The 8,593-nt window shown below is 35.0% G+C and overlaps 2 non-coding genes across 2 annotated transcripts; both read left to right on the top strand.

The window, feature by feature from the left end:
• Nucleotides 1-3,391: 3,391 nt before the first annotated feature.
• Trnaa-cgc (transfer RNA alanine (anticodon CGC)) lies at nucleotides 3,392-3,463 on the top strand. The gene has a single exon. It is a non-coding gene; the product is annotated as a tRNA-Ala (tRNA).
• Nucleotides 3,464-5,909: 2,446 nt separating this feature from the next.
• Trnam-cau (transfer RNA methionine (anticodon CAU)) lies at nucleotides 5,910-5,982 on the top strand. The gene has a single exon. It is a non-coding gene; the product is annotated as a tRNA-Met (tRNA).
• Nucleotides 5,983-8,593: the final 2,611 nt, after the last annotated feature.

Below are 8,593 nucleotides of genomic sequence, written 5' to 3' on the forward strand. Positions count from 1 at the left end.
GTAGATGTATTGGAGTAGATTTGCCTAATATCAGAGGTGTACAATAGACGGGGCCCTGTGTGCGGAATGTCAACACCGAGCATTGTTGAAACGCGCGCCGCGACACTAGCGCTCCTAGTGGCCAAGGCGACAACTACGTCGGGCCGCAACGATCCGTAGACCATTGTTGAAGTCGATTGAAGGACAGTTCGTTGTAGTTGCATTATTTTAGGCTCGGGCGATCCCGAAATTCCACAACGGGTTTCCTCATTACATTTTGATTTGAGTATCTACGGGAACAGGTAGAGACGGCTTTTTCTCAGTGGTTTTTCATTATTGTGACCACTGTTTTCACGGTATTTTGTTTTACCGTAATAATAATAACTATGCTAACCAATGTAATTATTGTAAAAAGTAATGAATAAAATAATATGCATCTATTTTAAAATTGTTATATGTATATTGTTGATTATAAAACTAATAAATAACGTGAAAAGTAATTTTTACAATTTAAGTAAATCGACTACTCACGGGAAAACGAGATAAATACATCTTTACTGAAGAAACAGACTTCAAAATCTATAATAAGCATTTTATGTCTAAACTTTCAGCCTTTTACATACTTTAAAGTTATTTTAATAATTTAAAGGGCTCACTGCAATTATTGATATGTTTTATGTCTGGAGTTTTGATCTCGTCATCAATAATTCTTAATCTTAAAAAAACCTTTAAAATATTTAATTTATTTTCTTAACATTTAATTTTTATAAAAATTAAGCAATATTTATTAGGCTTGTTTGTAGGATATCGTATAGTTTTCTCAAAGTGGGGCTTTGCATAACACTGTTACTGTTATATAACCAAACATGAGAAATTCGGGTAGTTTTACCCAAACAACAAGTTTTACAGTATTTTAGGAATTGTAGGAGAAGCTTATTGTTAGGAGAGCCTTATATCCATTGACTATATATACCTGTAGGTATATATAGTCAATGATACTACTTAAGGGACACACAACACTAAGCATAAAAAATGCCAATAATATTGATTACTGTATTGTGATATTGAAGATACTGTATTAGCAAATTTATGTAATTTAATTCTAAATTTTAAAGTACAAAAATCCAATAAAAATATATATTGGCCTTTTGTATTTTAAAATTTAGAATTAGGTACTTCACAATGAAATTGATTTTTTTTTCAAACCAATAGTTTCTGAATGTTTCTATTTGACATTTTGCTCAAACCAATGGTTGCTGAATGTTTCTATTTGACCTAAAGTGTGTGCTATTAGCTTTGTTTATTGCTATGACTGGCCGCGGCGTCACACTAGAGTGACGTAGGCTGCGTGACGCGTGACGTTGGACGGAGTAACGCAAGCGTAACGCTGACGCAGGTGTCCCATAATCACACCATAACTATGGGAACTCACTATGTACACGCCACCCTGGTCCAATCAAGCCCTCAGATTGTTTTGGTCCGAGTATCACGGTAGGAAAAAATAAAAGTTCTTGGAATTGTTGCATTTTTGTGGTTCCATAGCCAACAAAACTCTACAGATTTCTTTATAAGATTTTAACAAACATGTAGTAAGTAAAGTATATAATTAGTAAGACTACGAATATGTCTGCGCAACAAAATGATTCGATCAAAGAGAAATTGGTTTGTACTATTATGTCAGTCCAAAGTTTGTACACATTTCTGTACAATACTTTTTACACAACTAGTTTGTAGGTTTTCTACGGCGGGAGTATTTTAATACCGTGTATTGATCATCGCCATGTATTTAAATCAGCAGACTTTTGAGTAGCCTACATAATGTAGCCTCTGCTGACCACGATGCTACACGTCATACACCACGATGCTGAGTGTCATTGGTTCCATAATATTCTGGAAAGTGTAAAGATATGGTAAAAGATTTTAGATTGTATCTTTTACGGTGTAGGTACACGTCCATCTGTTTTTGTAATTAACAAAGTGTTCTACAGTATATGAAATTTAAATTTTATTAACGTTTGTTTATGACTTTTTTGAGTTCAATAGGTCGTTCATCTTCAAATCATTAACTCCCTATTTAATAAGTTATGAGAAATTGTACCATTCTTATTTATTGAATACAACGCATTTATCTTTTTCTACAGGGTTTCAAAACCTATACCACCCCTACGTACCGACAAAACTTGATCAAGCGGTTTATTTGTTATAACAATGTTTATCGTACTCTATCAGCAACAACATGTTTGACTTTTATGCAACAGGCAATATGCTGTGGTGATTTTTATCATAACCACACTCTCTATCTATCCTACATTTTTACACTAGCTGCCACGGTCACGGCACGTAGGAACAAATCATTTTCGCAATCTTTACTCAATTCTAATAACCATTCCCTATGATGACACATAAAAATAGCATTTAAAACCTTGACCCAACACATTCCATTTCCACAATTCCCGATTTCCCACGCCAGTGCCCAGCGGTCCAGCCTCACCGTGCCCAGTCCCGATGCCGGGCACGTCTCTGTACCCATGTTCCCGGTTCTACTGCGTTCCGGAATTTCATGCCGGCATTCATATTTTAATTGCCACTATGAATATGCAGTCCTAGGGAGTGCTCGTACCGTACAGGTGTGCCGCACAGAGGGGAGGGGGAACTGTATCCTCTTCCGGTATACACCCTCACATCCGGGGAGCGCCACACTGCTTTCCGCGAAACCAAGGTTTTTCCCAAAATTAACTTTGGGTTCGACAGGATGTGCAAATGTATTGCGACGTTGGCGAAAGTAGGGTTTACAGGGTTTAGATGAAAATGGTCGATCGGAAGTTTACTTAGGTTACATAATTAAATTAGGAATTCCTCTTTATAGAAAATTAGCCATTAACATATAAAAACCTAGGCCCAGAGCCACTGTACGATTTGTTTCAGAATTTCTAGAAGCTACCTTGGTAGTATAACACCAATGGGTTTAAAAAAAATAAAACTAATTAAACATTTTCTTACATCGTGGTTTGTGTAAAGATTTTAATCTACCATGGTTTGGACATAGGTGATGGGGGTATTCTGTTAACATCAAATCAAAATACAGAAATTAACTGAATACATATTAAATTAATGTTGTTTAATCAGTTCACAGTAATAAAAGAACCCAACCATTTTAGCTCCCGAGACCTGACCAAGTGATAAATGAAATACAAATACAGTGAAATAACACTATGTAGGCGTATTATCAATATTATCACTAAAGAGAGTAGAATTTATTCGTCAGGCATCTTTGTAAATATCACCGATTTAAAATTGTTCTTCTCGTTTAAATTGAAATCTCATTACTGCTATAAACAAGCAGTTTGCATTACATAGGCACAGCATTAGCGCAGTGCTCTTGTAGCAAAATTTCAGCGGGCGCCATCTAGCGGGGGGTGTAACTCAGTGGTAGAGTGTCTGCTTCGCATGCTGAAAGTCCTGGGTTCAAATCCCAGCACCTCCACATACTTTTTGACCCGGTGCGCTCTCCTTGCGGCTAGGGTAACGACCAAAATCTTTTTACTTACATCCTTTCACAAAATAATACTGCTGTATTTACAAAATTATATTTAACTATAAAACATAATAATTTGCCTATATTTTGTAAAATTAATTTTCCGTTGGTGCCATCATTATGCTAATTACTAATTAAGTAATTATTCATTAATTACTTCATTATACCACCGTATACAGAATACTGACCAAATAAATTAATACTGTTTCTCAATAGTATACCTCCTAGTTCTTTCTTGTTGGGTTATGATGACGAGTATTTACATTATGTATTTTTAATGGGCCTTAAATCAATTGGATCATATTCTTGATGAATAAATTAGTGTATAAAATTAATGTGATTATTTTCTTTTGGAGTACAAAGTTGTATTGGTGCTACATAAAAGCAATTTTACGGTGTATTCGTATTATATTGTGTGTGGTATTACTTTTTTGGATACATTCAGAATGCCGTCAAAAATTCACGCAGCGTGATTCACAAATTTCCAATTTTTCACTCATGTAAGATTGGACAGTTTAATCTAAAATAATTACAACAAAAATGTTTCTTGTAAATAACAAAATATTAATAAACTTTGGTCATTATAAAGAAAGCATTGCACTCGTAACTTGTGTATATATATACATATATAAAAATAACAAACAAAAGTTAAGATCCACACAGTTTTGGAAGCTAGACCAGTGGACGCCCCATTTCGATCGCCCCCCCCCCCCCATGACCAAAAAGGTAAAAACTCTGTCCCCTGTCGCTTCCAGCTCGTCAGTCAGCGGCGCACTTTGAACCTTGTTTTTGGTTTTCGGGGCTTACATCAAGATTTACCTGTGAACAAGGTCTTAACAAAGGGGGAGTTTAAAAATAAACATCCGCTGGGATTCTAAGAACACGAACAAAACATACGGCGGCGAACTAACTAAAGGACTTGTAATTTGTAATATTTAGGTATTGACGAGATTTTATCTATTGTTATTTTTAGAGTGTGATGCATTTATCTAGGCGTTAAAAATAGGTGATTGGCACTCATATGCAATTATAATCATGGAAAATTACCCCCTACATAACATAATCTATTAGCTGTAAAAAATCGGTAATTTCGAACCACATTCTTTATTTTGATTATGGTTTCTATACTCACCCATATAAGTAGTTATTTTTTTGTGCACATTGATATAAACCACGAAAATAAATACGGTATTTGATCAATTATCATTTACCTGAAGTTTTATGGTACTTGAATCTCTATCGAGGGTTTCTTCAATCATGAATTACCATAAAGTAAAAAAAATGCATTTTAGAAGAATGTCCATGATGAAAATGAGATTTATATTCTGCAAATACATATTTAATAAATTAATTATTTTAGGCCTATAACTAAAAATGCATTTAAAATATTTCCTTTTGTAGAATTACTTGAATCTCTCTCGAGAGAGCTTGGTGCATGAATGACGTAAAGAAAATATAAATCAACTATGAATGCCCGTGTCGTAACCTAGTAGCTCATCAGCTGTGATTTGTAACCCCCTCAGCTCCACGCAAGACTCAAATTTGGGTGTATTGGGCGCCGTCACGCATCCCCGCGCGGCTTTTGTTTTGCTCTGGTTATTTAATTGAAATCCACCGCCACTTCTCACGAGATCACCATTAATTTGAAGCTGGGGGCTGTGTGCTACTGTCTGGTCCAGATTTGGTTGGTCTGGCCACTATTTCCTACCTTCTCTAGTGAACCCGGTTGAAGACACTTTCAACGATACTGTCGGGTTCAAGTTTAGTTGGAAGGCCTAGTACTTCTGAAGAGTAAGTTAAGCCACTTATTACACTACTATTTGGTTGGCAAGCCTATTTATACTGTTATTTACACAAGCAGCCAACTAATTTTAGTTTGTTATTTAATTTATCCACTTGAAGCACAGAGAGTTATGGCTACCATTAGTTTAGATTAGTTCAAACGAAACTCTTGTTGAAACTGTTCAAATTATTGGGGTGTTTTTGAACATTTTCAATAATGAGAATACATTGAGCGGTTTCTTTAGAAACCTTAAAATGAAAATAACACAAGGAAAATGCAGCTCAACATCTGAAGATAGAAAAGTACTATCACTGATTTTAATACCACTATTACAGAGTAAGATAAAGATGTATAGGCTACCTAATGTTACAATTTGATCATGTATACACTCTCTCTAGGCTGTATTCAATTTTAGATTAGGTTAAATGAGTGTTATTTAAAATATAAACATTTATTTTAATTGAAAAATCCTTTCAAACGATCCTTTCGTCCTCCCAAAAATTTAATGTACTGTAATTAAATATATTAACTGTACTGTAATATACATCACAACTGACTGTCATACAGTGGGAGCCCCGAGCTAAAACGACATTATTCTCACCAAACTCTCAAGCCTCGGTAGCGCAGTAGGCAGCGCGTAAGTCTCATAATCTTAAGGTCGTGAGTTCGATCCTCACCCGGGGCATTAACTTTTTACGTCATTGTTCTTTCATAAATCCAGATAAGTATTACAATCGATTTTGATTGATAGCCAAAGGTATTACTTTTGATCGATAAATGTATGGATGCTCTTTTTAGTTTCCACAAATAAAAAAAAACATTTATTGTAGTACACCTACACTGTTTTTAAAATAATGTTGTATTTTGTCTATTAGGTCACGCTCTACTGTGCAAGTATATATTGAAATAATTGTATACACCCGTAAACTTGTAAGTTTTACACTCCTATAAGAATCTTTAGAAAATAGGGCGATAAAAAAGACATCACCGACAAAACATTCACCTGTATATTGTGATCATCTGTAGGTGAAGATAAGTTAGCTAAGTCATGTTATGTCCACATATGTAGAATAAAAGTGGTGTTATGTTAAAAATTAACAGCTATCTTAATATTATAAATGTGAAAGTTTGTGTGTTTGTTTGTTTATTTGTTCGTTTGTTTGTTTGTTTTTTTGAAGTTCAATCACGCATAAACCACTGGACGGATTGGGCTGAAATTTGGCAGATGATAGCTCACATTCCCGATTAACATATAGGCATATTCTTATCTCAAAAATCCTTCCGGGTTCCGCCCTAGTGGCTCTGTAGTTCCCCATGTTAACCTTATGAGTATTCATATTTAAAGGGAGTTAAAGAATTGAGTCAGCTGTTTTAACTTAAGAAGTTGGTTCTATGATGCAAAAGCAATAAAAAGTTATAAGATTTACCAACAGGGTGCAGCACTATATTTTTTGGCATTTATTAATACAGCTAATTTGAACCAAGCAGCAACTGCAAAAAACTGCCATACGCAAGGAGAACTGTCAAAGGATAGGATTGTTTACGGATATGTGTGTCATGAATAATTTGTGATTTTTTTTGTGAATTCGTAATATTTTCTTTTTCTTTATTGTTTAGGCGAAATGGTAGAACATTTTGGCTATGGTAGATGTGTAATACCATTAGTATACCGTTAATTTAAGGAAGCAAATTTTATCAAACTTTGTCCTCCCCATTGCAAACGCAAAGCTTAATGTAACTGCAATAAGCATTTTAAACTTATATGCCAACCCCGTACGAAGGACGGGTACTCTGCTAGTAAGCTATAAATACAAAATGAAACTAGTGAATATTTAATTTTCATATGATATTTTAACCAAACAGTAAAGAGCATTCTGTAAAATTTACTCTAAAATAATATAAGTGTAACCTCTATTCTATGTCCGGGGTACATTGATTAAAAGAATGAATGGACGAACGAATGCATGAATGAATTAATGAATGAAAATACTTATTTATATTATAATTTTTATTAATTTATATATTATATAGTTATAGAGGCGATTTTAGGACCACGTGGTCCTTTCTTACAACAATATTGTAAGGTTAGTTAACCTCATAAAAATTCAAGCCAGTTTCAGATTTTACAATAGAATGGAAAGTCCAAGTATACAAAGTCAATGATCGAACTTACATCTTAAAATCAGTAAATAATAGTCATGTTGTCGTTAACAATTGTATGATAAGCAAATTGTATTGGATGTTATTTTACTTGAAGTATATGTCTATAAGTGGTTTACTTACTTTCAAAGTTATGGTTGATGAACTTAACAAACCCAACCGACCACAAAACAGACAGTAGGTAATGGAGAGTCCGACCAAATGCAAGACATGCTGGGGGCGACATAGACTTAAAAAATACAGTCCAGTTATCAAGGAAATATTATCGTTCCGATTTCGCCATAGGTAAAGTTGCTAGATGGCTTACTTCTTTATATACTGTGCATCACATACTATGTTTCAATAAGGATTACATTGAGAGTGACGATTTATGATTAAGAGGCCAAATTTAACTGTACAGTAAATAAAGTTGCAATTACAATCAACAGTCATCACACAACATACAATCATATTTTTAACTCAAGTCCTTTCATTTTCTTCTGGTTTGTTTGAAGGCGCTGGAGTTTATCAGTAGCCAATAGGAACGCTGCTCGCTCCCCTCGCCCAATAAAAACAACAGACTAATCTGTCAAACTATTAGGGTCATGTGTCGGCGCGCGCCATTGGCTGGGAACTAACGAGGAACCTTGCGGCGCTCCGCGAGAAATGTCAAGGGAATGCCTCACACGGAGTCTGAGAAACTGTATCTATTGCGAGAAAATTAAAAAAATGTTCGCGAAAATTTGGGATAGCTGGGTATCTTAAGGTATCCAAAGCAGAAGCCTCACGTCCTAACCCTCACAGTGGCTAATTTTATCTGGTGAAACCAGGGGTGCCCATCCCCCCCAAAGCTCACGTCGCAGAATCCCCCCAAATTCGTTGTTTAACCCATGCCGGAAGGTCTGGCGGCTAACCCATAGTTATATTTATAATGCGGGGAGGGAAGGGGTGCCCCCAATACACTTCTTTAAATTTATGGGAATTTAAGCGTTTTAATCAAACTTTTAACCCAATTTAAATGGACGATTTTCCTTTAAAACTCTAGTAGCAAACTATTTGTTATTGTTAGTTTAGTTTTAATTTAAATGAGTTGGATTTTTAACATGCACACAATTTGAATCAAAATTGGCCATGTAGTTTTTTTAATCAGATTTTCC

This window comes from Macrosteles quadrilineatus, unplaced genomic scaffold, assembly GCF_028750875.1.
Source record: "Macrosteles quadrilineatus isolate MER2022 unplaced genomic scaffold, UCM_ALF_1.0 Scaffold_8__2_contigs__length_117827958, whole genome shotgun sequence".
Taxonomy (NCBI): Eukaryota; Metazoa; Arthropoda; class Insecta; order Hemiptera; family Cicadellidae; genus Macrosteles; species Macrosteles quadrilineatus.